Source organism: Schistocerca nitens, chromosome 2, assembly GCF_023898315.1.
Source record: "Schistocerca nitens isolate TAMUIC-IGC-003100 chromosome 2, iqSchNite1.1, whole genome shotgun sequence".
In the NCBI taxonomy this organism is placed as follows: domain Eukaryota; kingdom Metazoa; phylum Arthropoda; class Insecta; order Orthoptera; family Acrididae; genus Schistocerca; species Schistocerca nitens.
The window spans coordinates 40,261,788-40,279,623 of NC_064615.1; the positions used below are offsets into that span (position 1 = coordinate 40,261,788).

Consider the following 17,836-nt stretch of genomic DNA (forward strand, 5'->3'; position numbering starts at 1 on the left):
AGAATCAAACTAACCAACTTAACACTGTGATACGTACGCGCTTTCTACTTCTGTACTGGCACACATATGCTCAATCGTCTCTGGATCGTCAGTAAGTACGTCACATTACATAGTTCTTTGATCACGCTGCTGTAAATTAAAGGGCAGTTTTTTCAATGGATGTCAGTTCTGCTTCTAGTTACGCTACATCGCCCTAGCAGCACCTACACACTGCGTTCAGATGTGCTCACCTCCGCCCTGGCGTAGAGCGCCTACAGCGTCATCGCCTTCGGCCTCTGGTGGCAGGAGGGTAGCCGACACATCGCGGCGTGAGTGAAACGCAGCGCAAGGCGGTGGTGGTGTAACGGTCAGCATGGTTGCTTCCCAAGCAGTTGATCCGGGTTCGACTCCCGGCCACCGCACGAAACGTAAATTTTTCTTCTAGGGATATTCCACGTAACGTAACGCGATCCTCGAACCTGAGAACTGTCGCGCTACGAATAGTTTTCCTTCGCCCCACGTCTCACTCCGTGTAGCCAGTGCGCTAGTCGCCGGATTTCGTTTCACAGCATCGTGTGTCTCCATGTGTCGACTTGTCTCGACTTTGCTCGGCTGACGCGAAAGCTGACGCTTGGAAACGGGCATATATGTAGAGGGCAGGCGCGAGAAACGACTGTGAGAGACCAAAAAACGACAAACACACGACAGAACCTTTCATTTTATTGTGGCCACAGATTCGCGCCTTAGTGTACCGAGAGGCAAGAGTGGCGTCAGCGTGCTGAACAGCATCATTAACGCTAAGCAGCAACGAAACCGAAGTAAAAAGGCAAAAGGAAAGAAGCCAAACGCAGGTCGAGCTCCCAGCTGGTCACCCACCCAACTACTAACCACACACAACGGTTCTTAACTCCAATGAACAGCCGAGAAGCGCTGCACTCAGCGTGCTACGGCCGCTAGCCACAACGCCAGCAAACGTGCAGACATCTTGCTTCTTGTGCATATCACTTGGTATTTACCTGGCAGTGTCTCGCTGGAGGAAGCACTGTCTTTTACGAGAGAAAAATTAAATGGCACTTGCTGCGATCGAATACATGGCCTTTGTGTTCACACCACGACGCTCTAACCTACTCAGCTGACGACCTATGCAATGGGGCCACGTCAGCAGTCCAGTACCCGGTCCACCGGCTCATCCACCTTCGTTACTGCCCTGCCAGTCATTTAAACACGTATCTGTTTTCGTTGACTTTTGCTTTCTTGACGTTGGACCCAAAAAGCACAACACAAAGAAAACGTAAACGCCGTGAGAATAGCCAAGACTCAGCAAACGAAAGAATGTTCGGCTACCGGGAATCGAATCCGGGCCGCCTGGCTGAAAGCCATGTCTCCCAACAGCTTTCCATTCCTTCTGACCGCCGGGCAATCAGACTTGCAGGGCAAGCTCCGTAACCACTGCCGTCTCTAATAATATCTCTCGAACCTGTTTGCGCGTAATTGACTTGCTTTCCCGCACGAAGGAAATGGCCAGTTAAGGAATATTTAAAATTCATTGTCAGATGTGGGGTTCGAACCCACGCTCCCGTTCGGGAACCAGAGCTTAAATCTGGCGCCTTAGACCGCTCGGCCAATCTGACTTGTGAGCGCAAACGACCTGCTGCTGTCGTTCCTAGCAACATCTCCAGAGCCTTACTGCGAAATGTGCTTGTTTTTTCTTGTGTGAAGGAAATACGTTTTTTTAGAGTATTTTAGACGAGTTGTCAGATGTGAGGTTGCACCCCACCCTCACTTTCGGGAGCCAGAGCTTAAATATGGCGCCTGACACCGTTGTTTTCCGTCGCCTTCTGTCTTAAGTGGAACGAGCAGAACTCCAACTATCAATTTTTACATTGTCGCAGAGAAAACAACGAATGACAAGAAAAGGCCGTTCCCTAGCAACGGCTACGCTGTGCATTTCACCCTCAGGGGAAGCTAATGATATGCTCCAGGCGAGAATCAAACTAACCAACTTAACACTGTGATACGTACGCGCTTTCTACTTCTGTACTGGCACACATATGCTCAATCGTCTCTGGATCGTCAGTAAGTACGTCACATTACATATTTCTTTGATCACGCTGCTGTAAATTAAAGGGCAGTTTTTTCAATGGATGTCAGTTCTGCTTCTAGTTACGCTACATCGCCCTAGCAGCACCTACACACTGCGTTCAGATGTGCTCACCTCCGCCCTGGCGTAGAGCGCCTACAGCGTCATCGCCTTCGGCCTCTGGTGGCAGGAGGGTAGCCGACACATCGCGGCGTGAGTGAAACGCAGCGCAAGGCGGTGGTGGTGTAACGGTCAGCATGGTTGCTTCCCAAGCAGTTGATCCGGGTTCGACTCCCGGCCACCGCACGAAACGTAAATTTTTCTTCTAGGGATATTCCACGTAACGTAACGCGATCCTCGAACCTGAGAACTGTCGCGCTACGAATAGTTTTCCTTCGCCCCACGTCTCACTCCGTGTAGCCAGTGCGCTAGTCGCCGGATTTCGTTTCACAGCATCGTGTGTCTCCATGTGTCGACTTGTCTCGACTTTGCTCGGCTGACGCGAAAGCTGACGCTTGGAAACGGGCATATATGTAGAGGGCAGGCGCGAGAAACGACTGTGAGAGACCAAAAAACGACAAACACACGACAGAACCTTTCATTTTATTGTGGCCACAGATTCGCGCCTTAGTGTACCGAGAGGCAAGAGTGGCGTCAGCGTGCTGAACAGCATCATTAACGCTAAGCAGCAACGAAACCGAAGTAAAAAGGCAAAAGGAAAGAAGCCAAACGCAGGTCGAGCTCCCAGCTGGTCACCCACCCAACTACTAACCACACACAACGGTTCTTAACTCCAATGAACAGCCGAGAACCGCTGCACTCAGCGTGCTACGGCCGCTAGCCACAACGCCAGCAAACGTGCAGACATCTTGCTTCTTGTGCATATCACTTGGTATTTACCTGGCAGTGTCTCGCTGGAGGAAGCACTGTCTTTTACGAGAGAAAAATTAAATGGCACTTGCTGCGATCGAATACATGGCCTTTGTGTTCACACCACGACGCTCTAACCTACTCAGCTGACGACCTATGCAATGGGGCCACGTCAGCAGTCCAGTACCCGGTCCACCGGCTCATCCACCTTCGTTACTGCCCTGCCAGTCATTTAAACACGTATCTGTTTTCGTTGACTTTTGCTTTCTTGACGTTGGACCCAAAAAGCACAACACAAAGAAAACGTAAACGCCGTGAGAATAGCCAAGACTCAGCAAACGAAAGAATGTTCGGCTACCGGGAATCGAATCCGGGCCGCCTGGCTGAAAGCCATGTCTCCCAACAGCTTTCCATTCCTTCTGACCGCCGGGCAATCAGACTTGCAGGGCAAGCTCCGTAACCACTGCCGTCTCTAATAATATCTCTCGAACCTGTTTGCGCGTAATTGACTTGCTTTCCCGCACGAAGGAAATGGCCAGTTAAGGAATATTTAAAATTCATTGTCAGATGTGGGGTTCGAACCCACGCTCCCGTTCGGGAACCAGAGCTTAAATCTGGCGCCTTAGACCGCTCGGCCAATCTGACTTATGAGCGCAAACGACCTGCTGCTGTCGTTCCTAGCAACATCTCCAGAGCCTTACTGCGAAATGTGCTTGTTTTTTCTTGTGTGAAGGAAATACGTTTTTTTAGAGTATTTTAGACGAGTTGTCAGATGTGAGGTTGCACCCCACCCTCACTTTCGGGAGCCAGAGCTTAAATATGGCGCCTGACACCGTTGTTTTCCGTCGCCTTCTGTCTTAAGTGGAACGAGCAGAACTCCAACTATCAATTTTTACATTGTCGCAGAGAAAACAACGAATGACAAGAAAAGGCCGTTCCCTAGCAACGGCTACGCTGTGCATTTCACCCTCAGGGGAAGCTAATGATATGCTCCAGGCGAGAATCAAACTAACCAACTTAACACTGTGATACGTACGCGCTTTCTACTTCTGTACTGGCACACATATGCTCAATCGTCTCTGGATCGTCAGTAAGTACGTCACATTACATAGTTCTTTGATCACGCTGCTGTAAATTAAAGGGCAGTTTTTTCAATGGATGTCAGTTCTGCTTCTAGTTACGCTACATCGCCCTAGCAGCACCTACACACTGCGTTCAGATGTGCTCACCTCCGCCCTGGCGTAGAGCGCCTACAGCGTCATCGCCTTCGGCCTCTGGTGGCAGGAGGGTAGCCGACACATCGCGGCGTGAGTGAAACGCAGCGCAAGGCGGTGGTGGTGTAACGGTCAGCATGGTTGCTTCCCAAGCAGTTGATCCGGGTTCGACTCCCGGCCACCGCACGAAACGTAAATTTTTCTTCTAGGGATATTCCACGTAACGTAACGCGATCCTCGAACCTGAGAACTGTCGCGCTACGAATAGTTTTCCTTCGCCCCACGTCTCACTCCGTGTAGCCAGTGCGCTAGTCGCCGGATTTCGTTTCACAGCATCGTGTGTCTCCATGTGTCGACTTGTCTCGACTTTGCTCGGCTGACGCGAAAGCTGACGCTTGGAAACGGGCATATATGTAGAGGGCAGGCGCGAGAAACGACTGTGAGAGACCAAAAAACGACAAACACACGACAGAACCTTTCATTTTATTGTGGCCACAGATTCGCGCCTTAGTGTACCGAGAGGCAAGAGTGGCGTCAGCGTGCTGAACAGCATCATTAACGCTAAGCAGCAACGAAACCGAAGTAAAAAGGCAAAAGGAAAGAAGCCAAACGCAGGTCGAGCTCCCAGCTGGTCACCCACCCAACTACTAACCACACACAACGGTTCTTAACTCCAATGAACAGCCGAGAAGCGCTGCACTCAGCGTGCTACGGCCGCTAGCCACAACGCCAGCAAACGTGCAGACATCTTGCTTCTTGTGCATATCACTTGGTATTTACCTGGCAGTGTCTCGCTGGAGGAAGCACTGTCTTTTACGAGAGAAAAATTAAATGGCACTTGCTGCGATCGAATACATGGCCTTTGTGTTCACACCACGACGCTCTAACCTACTCAGCTGACGACCTATGCAATGGGGCCACGTCAGCAGTCCAGTACCCGGTCCACCGGCTCATCCACCTTCGTTACTGCCCTGCCAGTCATTTAAACACGTATCTGTTTTCGTTGACTTTTGCTTTCTTGACGTTGGACCCAAAAAGCACAACACAAAGAAAACGTAAACGCCGTGAGAATAGCCAAGACTCAGCAAACGAAAGAATGTTCGGCTACCGGGAATCGAATCCGGGCCGCCTGGCTGAAAGCCATGTCTCCCAACAGCTTTCCATTCCTTCTGACCGCCGGGCAATCAGACTTGCAGGGCAAGCTCCGTAACCACTGCCGTCTCTAATAATATCTCTCGAACCTGTTTGCGCGTAATTGACTTGCTTTCCCGCACGAAGGAAATGGCCAGTTAAGGAATATTTAAAATTCATTGTCAGATGTGGGGTTCGAACCCACGCTCCCGTTCGGGAACCAGAGCTTAAATCTGGCGCCTTAGACCGCTCGGCCAATCTGACTTGTGAGCGCAAACGACCTGCTGCTGTCGTTCCTAGCAACATCTCCAGAGCCTTACTGCGAAATGTGCTTGTTTTTTCTTGTGTGAAGGAAATACGTTTTTTTAGAGTATTTTAGACGAGTTGTCAGATGTGAGGTTGCACCCCACCCTCACTTTCGGGAGCCAGAGCTTAAATATGGCGCCTGACACCGTTGTTTTCCGTCGCCTTCTGTCTTAAGTGGAACGAGCAGAACTCCAACTATCAATTTTTACATTGTCGCAGAGAAAACAACGAATGACAAGAAAAGGCCGTTCCCTAGCAACGGCTACGCTGTGCATTTCACCCTCAGGGGAAGCTAATGATATGCTCCAGGCGAGAATCAAACTAACCAACTTAACACTGTGATACGTACGCGCTTTCTACTTCTGTACTGGCACACATATGCTCAATCGTCTCTGGATCGTCAGTAAGTACGTCACATTACATATTTCTTTGATCACGCTGCTGTAAATTAAAGGGCAGTTTTTTCAATGGATGTCAGTTCTGCTTCTAGTTACGCTACATCGCCCTAGCAGCACCTACACACTGCGTTCAGATGTGCTCACCTCCGCCCTGGCGTAGAGCGCCTACAGCGTCATCGCCTTCGGCCTCTGGTGGCAGGAGGGTAGCCGACACATCGCGGCGTGAGTGAAACGCAGCGCAAGGCGGTGGTGGTGTAACGGTCAGCATGGTTGCTTCCCAAGCAGTTGATCCGGGTTCGACTCCCGGCCACCGCACGAAACGTAAATTTTTCTTCTAGGGATATTCCACGTAACGTAACGCGATCCTCGAACCTGAGAACTGTCGCGCTACGAATAGTTTTCCTTCGCCCCACGTCTCACTCCGTGTAGCCAGTGCGCTAGTCGCCGGATTTCGTTTCACAGCATCGTGTGTCTCCATGTGTCGACTTGTCTCGACTTTGCTCGGCTGACGCGAAAGCTGACGCTTGGAAACGGGCATATATGTAGAGGGCAGGCGCGAGAAACGACTGTGAGAGACCAAAAAACGACAAACACACGACAGAACCTTTCATTTTATTGTGGCCACAGATTCGCGCCTTAGTGTACCGAGAGGCAAGAGTGGCGTCAGCGTGCTGAACAGCATCATTAACGCTAAGCAGCAACGAAACCGAAGTAAAAAGGCAAAAGGAAAGAAGCCAAACGCAGGTCGAGCTCCCAGCTGGTCACCCACCCAACTACTAACCACACACAACGGTTCTTAACTCCAATGAACAGCCGAGAAGCGCTGCACTCAGCGTGCTACGGCCGCTAGCCACAACGCCAGCAAACGTGCAGACATCTTGCTTCTTGTGCATATCACTTGGTATTTACCTGGCAGTGTCTCGCTGGAGGAAGCACTGTCTTTTACGAGAGAAAAATTAAATGGCACTTGCTGCGATCGAATACATGGCCTTTGTGTTCACACCACGACGCTCTAACCTACTCAGCTGACGACCTATGCAATGGGGCCACGTCAGCAGTCCAGTACCCGGTCCACCGGCTCATCCACCTTCGTTACTGCCCTGCCAGTCATTTAAACACGTATCTGTTTTCGTTGACTTTTGCTTTCTTGACGTTGGACCCAAAAAGCACAACACAAAGAAAACGTAAACGCCGTGAGAATAGCCAAGACTCAGCAAACGAAAGAATGTTCGGCTACCGGGAATCGAATCCGGGCCGCCTGGCTGAAAGCCATGTCTCCCAACAGCTTTCCATTCCTTCTGACCGCCGGGCAATCAGACTTGCAGGGCAAGCTCCGTAACCACTGCCGTCTCTAATAATATCTCTCGAACCTGTTTGCGCGTAATTGACTTGCTTTCCCGCACGAAGGAAATGGCCAGTTAAGGAATATTTAAAATTCATTGTCAGATGTGGGGTTCGAACCCACGCTCCCGTTCGGGAACCAGAGCTTAAATCTGGCGCCTTAGACCGCTCGGCCAATCTGACTTGTGAGCGCAAACGACCTGCTGCTGTCGTTCCTAGCAACATCTCCAGAGCCTTACTGCGAAATGTGCTTGTTTTTTCTTGTGTGAAGGAAATACGTTTTTTTAGAGTATTTTAGACGAGTTGTCAGATGTGAGGTTGCACCCCACCCTCACTTTCGGGAGCCAGAGCTTAAATATGGCGCCTGACACCGTTGTTTTCCGTCGCCTTCTGTCTTAAGTGGAACGAGCAGAACTCCAACTATCAATTTTTACATTGTCGCAGAGAAAACAACGAATGACAAGAAAAGGCCGTTCCCTAGCAACGGCTACGCTGTGCATTTCACCCTCAGGGGAAGCTAATGATATGCTCCAGGCGAGAATCAAACTAACCAACTTAACACTGTGATACGTACGCGCTTTCTACTTCTGTACTGGCACACATATGCTCAATCGTCTCTGGATCGTCAGTAAGTACGTCACATTACATATTTCTTTGATCACGCTGCTGTAAATTAAAGGGCAGTTTTTTCAATGGATGTCAGTTCTGCTTCTAGTTACGCTACATCGCCCTAGCAGCACCTACACACTGCGTTCAGATGTGCTCACCTCCGCCCTGGCGTAGAGCGCCTACAGCGTCATCGCCTTCGGCCTCTGGTGGCAGGAGGGTAGCCGACACATCGCGGCGTGAGTGAAACGCAGCGCAAGGCGGTGGTGGTGTAACGGTCAGCATGGTTGCTTCCCAAGCAGTTGATCCGGGTTCGACTCCCGGCCACCGCACGAAACGTAAATTTTTCTTCTAGGGATATTCCACGTAACGTAACGCGATCCTCGAACCTGAGAACTGTCGCGCTACGAATAGTTTTCCTTCGCCCCACGTCTCACTCCGTGTAGCCAGTGCGCTAGTCGCCGGATTTCGTTTCACAGCATCGTGTGTCTCCATGTGTCGACTTGTCTCGACTTTGCTCGGCTGACGCGAAAGCTGACGCTTGGAAACGGGCATATATGTAGAGGGCAGGCGCGAGAAACGACTGTGAGAGACCAAAAAACGACAAACACACGACAGAACCTTTCATTTTATTGTGGCCACAGATTCGCGCCTTAGTGTACCGAGAGGCAAGAGTGGCGTCAGCGTGCTGAACAGCATCATTAACGCTAAGCAGCAACGAAACCGAAGTAAAAAGGCAAAAGGAAAGAAGCCAAACGCAGGTCGAGCTCCCAGCTGGTCACCCACCCAACTACTAACCACACACAACGGTTCTTAACTCCAATGAACAGCCGAGAACCGCTGCACTCAGCGTGCTACGGCCGCTAGCCACAACGCCACCAAACGTGCAGACATCTTGCTTCTTGTGCATATCACTTGGTATTTACCTGGCAGTGTCTCGCTGGAGGAAGCACTGTCTTTTACGAGAGAAAAATTAAATGGCACTTGCTGCGATCGAATACATGGCCTTTGTGTTCACACCACGACGCTCTAACCTACTCAGCTGACGACCTATGCAATGGGGCCACGTCAGCAGTCCAGTACCCGGTCCACCGGCTCATCCACCTTCGTTACTGCCCTGCCAGTCATTTAAACACGTATCTGTTTTCGTTGACTTTTGCTTTCTTGACGTTGGACCCAAAAAGCACAACACAAAGAAAACGTAAACGCCGTGAGAATAGCCAAGACTCAGCAAACGAAAGAATGTTCGGCTACCGGGAATCGAATCCGGGCCGCCTGGCTGAAAGCCATGTCTCCCAACAGCTTTCCATTCCTTCTGACCGCCGGGCAATCAGACTTGCAGGGCAAGCTCCGTAACCACTGCCGTCTCTAATAATATCTCTCGAACCTGTTTGCGCGTAATTGACTTGCTTTCCCGCACGAAGGAAATGGCCAGTTAAGGAATATTTAAAATTCATTGTCAGATGTGGGGTTCGAACCCACGCTCCCGTTCGGGAACCAGAGCTTAAATCTGGCGCCTTAGACCGCTCGGCCAATCTGACTTATGAGCGCAAACGACCTGCTGCTGTCGTTCCTAGCAACATCTCCAGAGCCTTACTGCGAAATGTGCTTGTTTTTTCTTGTGTGAAGGAAATACGTTTTTTTAGAGTATTTTAGACGAGTTGTCAGATGTGAGGTTGCACCCCACCCTCACTTTCGGGAGCCAGAGCTTAAATATGGCGCCTGACACCGTTGTTTTCCGTCGCCTTCTGTCTTAAGTGGAACGAGCAGAACTCCAACTATCAATTTTTACATTGTCGCAGAGAAAACAACGAATGACAAGAAAAGGCCGTTCCCTAGCAACGGCTACGCTGTGCATTTCACCCTCAGGGGAAGCTAATGATATGCTCCAGGCGAGAATCAAACTAACCAACTTAACACTGTGATACGTACGCGCTTTCTACTTCTGTACTGGCACACATATGCTCAATCGTCTCTGGATCGTCAGTAAGTACGTCACATTACATAGTTCTTTGATCACGCTGCTGTAAATTAAAGGGCAGTTTTTTCAATGGATGTCAGTTCTGCTTCTAGTTACGCTACATCGCCCTAGCAGCACCTACACACTGCGTTCAGATGTGCTCACCTCCGCCCTGGCGTAGAGCGCCTACAGCGTCATCGCCTTCGGCCTCTGGTGGCAGGAGGGTAGCCGACACATCGCGGCGTGAGTGAAACGCAGCGCAAGGCGGTGGTGGTGTAACGGTCAGCATGGTTGCTTCCCAAGCAGTTGATCCGGGTTCGACTCCCGGCCACCGCACGAAACGTAAATTTTTCTTCTAGGGATATTCCACGTAACGTAACGCGATCCTCGAACCTGAGAACTGTCGCGCTACGAATAGTTTTCCTTCGCCCCACGTCTCACTCCGTGTAGCCAGTGCGCTAGTCGCCGGATTTCGTTTCACAGCATCGTGTGTCTCCATGTGTCGACTTGTCTCGACTTTGCTCGGCTGACGCGAAAGCTGACGCTTGGAAACGGGCATATATGTAGAGGGCAGGCGCGAGAAACGACTGTGAGAGACCAAAAAACGACAAACACACGACAGAACCTTTCATTTTATTGTGGCCACAGATTCGCGCCTTAGTGTACCGAGAGGCAAGAGTGGCGTCAGCGTGCTGAACAGCATCATTAACGCTAAGCAGCAACGAAACCGAAGTAAAAAGGCAAAAGGAAAGAAGCCAAACGCAGGTCGAGCTCCCAGCTGGTCACCCACCCAACTACTAACCACACACAACGGTTCTTAACTCCAATGAACAGCCGAGAACCGCTGCACTCAGCGTGCTACGGCCGCTAGCCACAACGCCACCAACCGTGCAGACATCTTGCTTCTTGTGCATATCACTTGGTATTTACCTGGCAGTGTCTCGCTGGAGGAAGCACTGTCTTTTACGAGAGAAAAATTAAATGGCACTTGCTGCGATCGAATACATGGCCTTTGTGTTCACACCACGACGCTCTAACCTACTCAGCTGACGACCTATGCAATGGGGCCACGTCAGCAGTCCAGTACCCGGTCCACCGGCTCATCCACCTTCGTTACTGCCCTGCCAGTCATTTAAACACGTATCTGTTTTCGTTGACTTTTGCTTTCTTGACGTTGGACCCAAAAAGCACAACACAAAGAAAACGTAAACGCCGTGAGAATAGCCAAGACTCAGCAAACGAAAGAATGTTCGGCTACCGGGAATCGAATCCGGGCCGCCTGGCTGAAAGCCATGTCTCCCAACAGCTTTCCATTCCTTCTGACCGCCGGGCAATCAGACTTGCAGGGCAAGCTCCGTAACCACTGCCGTCTCTAATAATATCTCTCGAACCTGTTTGCGCGTAATTGACTTGCTTTCCCGCACGAAGGAAATGGCCAGTTAAGGAATATTTAAAATTCATTGTCAGATGTGGGGTTCGAACCCACGCTCCCGTTCGGGAACCAGAGCTTAAATCTGGCGCCTTAGACCGCTCGGCCAATCTGACTTGTGAGCGCAAACGACCTGCTGCTGTCGTTCCTAGCAACATCTCCAGAGCCTTACTGCGAAATGTGCTTGTTTTTTCTTGTGTGAAGGAAATACGTTTTTTTAGAGTATTTTAGACGAGTTGTCAGATGTGAGGTTGCACCCCACCCTCACTTTCGGGAGCCAGAGCTTAAATATGGCGCCTGACACCGTTGTTTTCCGTCGCCTTCTGTCTTAAGTGGAACGAGCAGAACTCCAACTATCAATTTTTACATTGTCGCAGAGAAAACAACGAATGACAAGAAAAGGCCGTTCCCTAGCAACGGCTACGCTGTGCATTTCACCCTCAGGGGAAGCTAATGATATGCTCCAGGCGAGAATCAAACTAACCAACTTAACACTGTGATACGTACGCGCTTTCTACTTCTGTACTGGCACACATATGCTCAATCGTCTCTGGATCGTCAGTAAGTACGTCACATTACATATTTCTTTGATCACGCTGCTGTAAATTAAAGGGCAGTTTTTTCAATGGATGTCAGTTCTGCTTCTAGTTACGCTACATCGCCCTAGCAGCACCTACACACTGCGTTCAGATGTGCTCACCTCCGCCCTGGCGTAGAGCGCCTACAGCGTCATCGCCTTCGGCCTCTGGTGGCAGGAGGGTAGCCGACACATCGCGGCGTGAGTGAAACGCAGCGCAAGGCGGTGGTGGTGTAACGGTCAGCATGGTTGCTTCCCAAGCAGTTGATCCGGGTTCGACTCCCGGCCACCGCACGAAACGTAAATTTTTCTTCTAGGGATATTCCACGTAACGTAACGCGATCCTCGAACCTGAGAACTGTCGCGCTACGAATAGTTTTCCTTCGCCCCACGTCTCACTCCGTGTAGCCAGTGCGCTAGTCGCCGGATTTCGTTTCACAGCATCGTGTGTCTCCATGTGTCGACTTGTCTCGACTTTGCTCGGCTGACGCGAAAGCTGACGCTTGGAAACGGGCATATATGTAGAGGGCAGGCGCGAGAAACGACTGTGAGAGACCAAAAAACGACAAACACACGACAGAACCTTTCATTTTATTGTGGCCACAGATTCGCGCCTTAGTGTACCGAGAGGCAAGAGTGGCGTCAGCGTGCTGAACAGCATCATTAACGCTAAGCAGCAACGAAACCGAAGTAAAAAGGCAAAAGGAAAGAAGCCAAACGCAGGTCGAGCTCCCAGCTGGTCACCCACCCAACTACTAACCACACACAACGGTTCTTAACTCCAATGAACAGCCGAGAACCGCTGCACTCAGCGTGCTACGGCCGCTAGCCACAACGCCACCAAACGTGCAGACATCTTGCTTCTTGTGCATATCACTTGGTATTTACCTGGCAGTGTCTCGCTGGAGGAAGCACTGTCTTTTACGAGAGAAAAATTAAATGGCACTTGCTGCGATCGAATACATGGCCTTTGTGTTCACACCACGACGCTCTAACCTACTCAGCTGACGACCTATGCAATGGGGCCACGTCAGCAGTCCAGTACCCGGTCCACCGGCTCATCCACCTTCGTTACTGCCCTGCCAGTCATTTAAACACGTATCTGTTTTCGTTGACTTTTGCTTTCTTGACGTTGGACCCAAAAAGCACAACACAAAGAAAACGTAAACGCCGTGAGAATAGCCAAGACTCAGCAAACGAAAGAATGTTCGGCTACCGGGAATCGAATCCGGGCCGCCTGGCTGAAAGCCATGTCTCCCAACAGCTTTCCATTCCTTCTGACCGCCGGGCAATCAGACTTGCAGGGCAAGCTCCGTAACCACTGCCGTCTCTAATAATATCTCTCGAACCTGTTTGCGCGTAATTGACTTGCTTTCCCGCACGAAGGAAATGGCCAGTTAAGGAATATTTAAAATTCATTGTCAGATGTGGGGTTCGAACCCACGCTCCCGTTCGGGAACCAGAGCTTAAATCTGGCGCCTTAGACCGCTCGGCCAATCTGACTTGTGAGCGCAAACGACCTGCTGCTGTCGTTCCTAGCAACATCTCCAGAGCCTTACTGCGAAATGTGCTTGTTTTTTCTTGTGTGAAGGAAATACGTTTTTTTAGAGTATTTTAGACGAGTTGTCAGATGTGAGGTTGCACCCCACCCTCACTTTCGGGAGCCAGAGCTTAAATATGGCGCCTGACACCGTTGTTTTCCGTCGCCTTCTGTCTTAAGTGGAACGAGCAGAACTCCAACTATCAATTTTTACATTGTCGCAGAGAAAACAACGAATGACAAGAAAAGGCCGTTCCCTAGCAACGGCTACGCTGTGCATTTCACCCTCAGGGGAAGCTAATGATATGCTCCAGGCGAGAATCAAACTAACCAACTTAACACTGTGATACGTACGCGCTTTCTACTTCTGTACTGGCACACATATGCTCAATCGTCTCTGGATCGTCAGTAAGTACGTCACATTACATATTTCTTTGATCACGCTGCTGTAAATTAAAGGGCAGTTTTTTCAATGGATGTCAGTTCTGCTTCTAGTTACGCTACATCGCCCTAGCAGCACCTACACACTGCGTTCAGATGTGCTCACCTCCGCCCTGGCGTAGAGCGCCTACAGCGTCATCGCCTTCGGCCTCTGGTGGCAGGAGGGTAGCCGACACATCGCGGCGTGAGTGAAACGCAGCGCAAGGCGGTGGTGGTGTAACGGTCAGCATGGTTGCTTCCCAAGCAGTTGATCCGGGTTCGACTCCCGGCCACCGCACGAAACGTAAATTTTTCTTCTAGGGATATTCCACGTAACGTAACGCGATCCTCGAACCTGAGAACTGTCGCGCTACGAATAGTTTTCCTTCGCCCCACGTCTCACTCCGTGTAGCCAGTGCGCTAGTCGCCGGATTTCGTTTCACAGCATCGTGTGTCTCCATGTGTCGACTTGTCTCGACTTTGCTCGGCTGACGCGAAAGCTGACGCTTGGAAACGGGCATATATGTAGAGGGCAGGCGCGAGAAACGACTGTGAGAGACCAAAAAACGACAAACACACGACAGAACCTTTCATTTTATTGTGGCCACAGATTCGCGCCTTAGTGTACCGAGAGGCAAGAGTGGCGTCAGCGTGCTGAACAGCATCATTAACGCTAAGCAGCAACGAAACCGAAGTAAAAAGGCAAAAGGAAAGAAGCCAAACGCAGGTCGAGCTCCCAGCTGGTCACCCACCCAACTACTAACCACACACAACGGTTCTTAACTCCAATGAACAGCCGAGAAGCGCTGCACTCAGCGTGCTACGGCCGCTAGCCACAACGCCAGCAAACGTGCAGACATCTTGCTTCTTGTGCATATCACTTGGTATTTACCTGGCAGTGTCTCGCTGGAGGAAGCACTGTCTTTTACGAGAGAAAAATTAAATGGCACTTGCTGCGATCGAATACATGGCCTTTGTGTTCACACCACGACGCTCTAACCTACTCAGCTGACGACCTATGCAATGGGGCCACGTCAGCAGTCCAGTACCCGGTCCACCGGCTCATCCACCTTCGTTACTGCCCTGCCAGTCATTTAAACACGTATCTGTTTTCGTTGACTTTTGCTTTCTTGACGTTGGACCCAAAAAGCACAACACAAAGAAAACGTAAACGCCGTGAGAATAGCCAAGACTCAGCAAACGAAAGAATGTTCGGCTACCGGGAATCGAATCCGGGCCGCCTGGCTGAAAGCCATGTCTCCCAACAGCTTTCCATTCCTTCTGACCGCCGGGCAATCAGACTTGCAGGGCAAGCTCCGTAACCACTGCCGTCTCTAATAATATCTCTCGAACCTGTTTGCGCGTAATTGACTTGCTTTCCCGCACGAAGGAAATGGCCAGTTAAGGAATATTTAAAATTCATTGTCAGATGTGGGGTTCGAACCCACGCTCCCGTTCGGGAACCAGAGCTTAAATCTGGCGCCTTAGACCGCTCGGCCAATCTGACTTGTGAGCGCAAACGACCTGCTGCTGTCGTTCCTAGCAACATCTCCAGAGCCTTACTGCGAAATGTGCTTGTTTTTTCTTGTGTGAAGGAAATACGTTTTTTTAGAGTATTTTAGACGAGTTGTCAGATGTGAGGTTGCACCCCACCCTCACTTTCGGGAGCCAGAGCTTAAATATGGCGCCTGACACCGTTGTTTTCCGTCGCCTTCTGTCTTAAGTGGAACGAGCAGAACTCCAACTATCAATTTTTACATTGTCGCAGAGAAAACAACGAATGACAAGAAAAGGCCGTTCCCTAGCAACGGCTACGCTGTGCATTTCACCCTCAGGGGAAGCTAATGATATGCTCCAGGCGAGAATCAAACTAACCAACTTAACACTGTGATACGTACGCGCTTTCTACTTCTGTACTGGCACACATATGCTCAATCGTCTCTGGATCGTCAGTAAGTACGTCACATTACATATTTCTTTGATCACGCTGCTGTAAATTAAAGGGCAGTTTTTTCAATGGATGTCAGTTCTGCTTCTAGTTACGCTACATCGCCCTAGCAGCACCTACACACTGCGTTCAGATGTGCTCACCTCCGCCCTGGCGTAGAGCGCCTACAGCGTCATCGCCTTCGGCCTCTGGTGGCAGGAGGGTAGCCGACACATCGCGGCGTGAGTGAAACGCAGCGCAAGGCGGTGGTGGTGTAACGGTCAGCATGGTTGCTTCCCAAGCAGTTGATCCGGGTTCGACTCCCGGCCACCGCACGAAACGTAAATTTTTCTTCTAGGGATATTCCACGTAACGTAACGCGATCCTCGAACCTGAGAACTGTCGCGCTACGAATAGTTTTCCTTCGCCCCACGTCTCACTCCGTGTAGCCAGTGCGCTAGTCGCCGGATTTCGTTTCACAGCATCGTGTGTCTCCATGTGTCGACTTGTCTCGACTTTGCTCGGCTGACGCGAAAGCTGACGCTTGGAAACGGGCATATATGTAGAGGGCAGGCGCGAGAAACGACTGTGAGAGACCAAAAAACGACAAACACACGACAGAACCTTTCATTTTATTGTGGCCACAGATTCGCGCCTTAGTGTACCGAGAGGCAAGAGTGGCGTCAGCGTGCTGAACAGCATCATTAACGCTAAGCAGCAACGAAACCGAAGTAAAAAGGCAAAAGGAAAGAAGCCAAACGCAGGTCGAGCTCCCAGCTGGTCACCCACCCAACTACTAACCACACACAACGGTTCTTAACTCCAATGAACAGCCGAGAAGCGCTGCACTCAGCGTGCTACGGCCGCTAGCCACAACGCCAGCAAACGTGCAGACATCTTGCTTCTTGTGCATATCACTTGGTATTTACCTGGCAGTGTCTCGCTGGAGGAAGCACTGTCTTTTACGAGAGAAAAATTAAATGGCACTTGCTGCGATCGAATACATGGCCTTTGTGTTCACACCACGACGCTCTAACCTACTCAGCTGACGACCTATGCAATGGGGCCACGTCAGCAGTCCAGTACCCGGTCCACCGGCTCATCCACCTTCGTTACTGCCCTGCCAGTCATTTAAACACGTATCTGTTTTCGTTGACTTTTGCTTTCTTGACGTTGGACCCAAAAAGCACAACACAAAGAAAACGTAAACGCCGTGAGAATAGCCAAGACTCAGCAAACGAAAGAATGTTCGGCTACCGGGAATCGAATCCGGGCCGCCTGGCTGAAAGCCATGTCTCCCAACAGCTTTCCATTCCTTCTGACCGCCGGGCAATCAGACTTGCAGGGCAAGCTCCGTAACCACTGCCGTCTCTAATAATATCTCTCGAACCTGTTTGCGCGTAATTGACTTGCTTTCCCGCACGAAGGAAATGGCCAGTTAAGGAATATTTAAAATTCATTGTCAGATGTGGGGTTCGAACCCACGCTCCCGTTCGGGAACCAGAGCTTAAATCTGGCGCCTTAGACCGCTCGGCCAATCTGACTTGTGAGCGCAAACGACCTGCTGCTGTCGTTCCTAGCAACATCTCCAGAGCCTTACTGCGAAATGTGCTTGTTTTTTCTTGTGTGAAGGAAATACGTTTTTTTAGAGTATTTTAGACGAGTTGTCAGATGTGAGGTTGCACCCCACCCTCACTTTCGGGAGCCAGAGCTTAAATATGGCGCCTGACACCGTTGTTTTCCGTCGCCTTCTGTCTTAAGTGGAACGAGCAGAACTCCAACTATCAATTTTTACATTGTCGCAGAGAAAACAACGAATGACAAGAAAAGGCCGTTCCCTAGCAACGGCTACGCTGTGCATTTCACCCTCAGGGGAAGCTAATGATATGCTCCAGGCGAGAATCAAACTAACCAACTTAACACTGTGATACGTACGCGCTTTCTACTTCTGTACTGGCACACATATGCTCAATCGTCTCTGGATCGTCAGTAAGTACGTCACATTACATATTTCTTTGATCACGCTGCTGTAAATTAAAGGGCAGTTTTTTCAATGGA

The 17,836-nt window shown here is 50.4% G+C and overlaps 18 non-coding genes across 18 annotated transcripts; 9 read left to right on the top strand and 9 right to left on the bottom strand.

Annotated features, from left to right (window-relative positions):
- Nucleotides 1-329: 329 nt before the first annotated feature.
- On the top strand, nt 330-401 carry Trnag-ccc (transfer RNA glycine (anticodon CCC)). The gene has a single exon. It is a non-coding gene; the product is annotated as a tRNA-Gly (tRNA).
- A 1,125-nt stretch (nt 402-1,526) lies between these two features.
- Trnal-uaa (transfer RNA leucine (anticodon UAA)) lies at nt 1,527-1,610 on the bottom strand. Its single transcript has one exon. It is a non-coding gene; the product is annotated as a tRNA-Leu (tRNA).
- Nucleotides 1,611-2,293: 683 nt separating this feature from the next.
- On the top strand, nt 2,294-2,365 carry Trnag-ccc (transfer RNA glycine (anticodon CCC)). Its single transcript has one exon. It is a non-coding gene; the product is annotated as a tRNA-Gly (tRNA).
- A 1,125-nt stretch (nt 2,366-3,490) lies between these two features.
- Nucleotides 3,491-3,574, bottom strand: Trnal-uaa (transfer RNA leucine (anticodon UAA)). The gene has a single exon. It is a non-coding gene; the product is annotated as a tRNA-Leu (tRNA).
- A 683-nt stretch (nt 3,575-4,257) lies between these two features.
- Trnag-ccc (transfer RNA glycine (anticodon CCC)) lies at nt 4,258-4,329 on the top strand. The gene has a single exon. It is a non-coding gene; the product is annotated as a tRNA-Gly (tRNA).
- A 1,125-nt stretch (nt 4,330-5,454) lies between these two features.
- Trnal-uaa (transfer RNA leucine (anticodon UAA)) lies at nt 5,455-5,538 on the bottom strand. The gene has a single exon. It is a non-coding gene; the product is annotated as a tRNA-Leu (tRNA).
- A 683-nt stretch (nt 5,539-6,221) lies between these two features.
- Nucleotides 6,222-6,293, top strand: Trnag-ccc (transfer RNA glycine (anticodon CCC)). The gene has a single exon. It is a non-coding gene; the product is annotated as a tRNA-Gly (tRNA).
- Nucleotides 6,294-7,418: 1,125 nt separating this feature from the next.
- On the bottom strand, nt 7,419-7,502 carry Trnal-uaa (transfer RNA leucine (anticodon UAA)). The gene has a single exon. It is a non-coding gene; the product is annotated as a tRNA-Leu (tRNA).
- Nucleotides 7,503-8,185: 683 nt separating this feature from the next.
- Nucleotides 8,186-8,257, top strand: Trnag-ccc (transfer RNA glycine (anticodon CCC)). Its single transcript has one exon. It is a non-coding gene; the product is annotated as a tRNA-Gly (tRNA).
- A 1,125-nt stretch (nt 8,258-9,382) lies between these two features.
- Trnal-uaa (transfer RNA leucine (anticodon UAA)) lies at nt 9,383-9,466 on the bottom strand. The gene has a single exon. It is a non-coding gene; the product is annotated as a tRNA-Leu (tRNA).
- A 683-nt stretch (nt 9,467-10,149) lies between these two features.
- Nucleotides 10,150-10,221, top strand: Trnag-ccc (transfer RNA glycine (anticodon CCC)). The gene has a single exon. It is a non-coding gene; the product is annotated as a tRNA-Gly (tRNA).
- Nucleotides 10,222-11,346: 1,125 nt separating this feature from the next.
- Nucleotides 11,347-11,430, bottom strand: Trnal-uaa (transfer RNA leucine (anticodon UAA)). Its single transcript has one exon. It is a non-coding gene; the product is annotated as a tRNA-Leu (tRNA).
- A 683-nt stretch (nt 11,431-12,113) lies between these two features.
- Trnag-ccc (transfer RNA glycine (anticodon CCC)) lies at nt 12,114-12,185 on the top strand. The gene has a single exon. It is a non-coding gene; the product is annotated as a tRNA-Gly (tRNA).
- Nucleotides 12,186-13,310: 1,125 nt separating this feature from the next.
- Nucleotides 13,311-13,394, bottom strand: Trnal-uaa (transfer RNA leucine (anticodon UAA)). Its single transcript has one exon. It is a non-coding gene; the product is annotated as a tRNA-Leu (tRNA).
- A 683-nt stretch (nt 13,395-14,077) lies between these two features.
- On the top strand, nt 14,078-14,149 carry Trnag-ccc (transfer RNA glycine (anticodon CCC)). The gene has a single exon. It is a non-coding gene; the product is annotated as a tRNA-Gly (tRNA).
- A 1,125-nt stretch (nt 14,150-15,274) lies between these two features.
- Trnal-uaa (transfer RNA leucine (anticodon UAA)) lies at nt 15,275-15,358 on the bottom strand. The gene has a single exon. It is a non-coding gene; the product is annotated as a tRNA-Leu (tRNA).
- A 683-nt stretch (nt 15,359-16,041) lies between these two features.
- Trnag-ccc (transfer RNA glycine (anticodon CCC)) lies at nt 16,042-16,113 on the top strand. Its single transcript has one exon. It is a non-coding gene; the product is annotated as a tRNA-Gly (tRNA).
- A 1,125-nt stretch (nt 16,114-17,238) lies between these two features.
- On the bottom strand, nt 17,239-17,322 carry Trnal-uaa (transfer RNA leucine (anticodon UAA)). Its single transcript has one exon. It is a non-coding gene; the product is annotated as a tRNA-Leu (tRNA).
- Between the last annotated feature and the right edge of the window lie 514 nt (nt 17,323-17,836).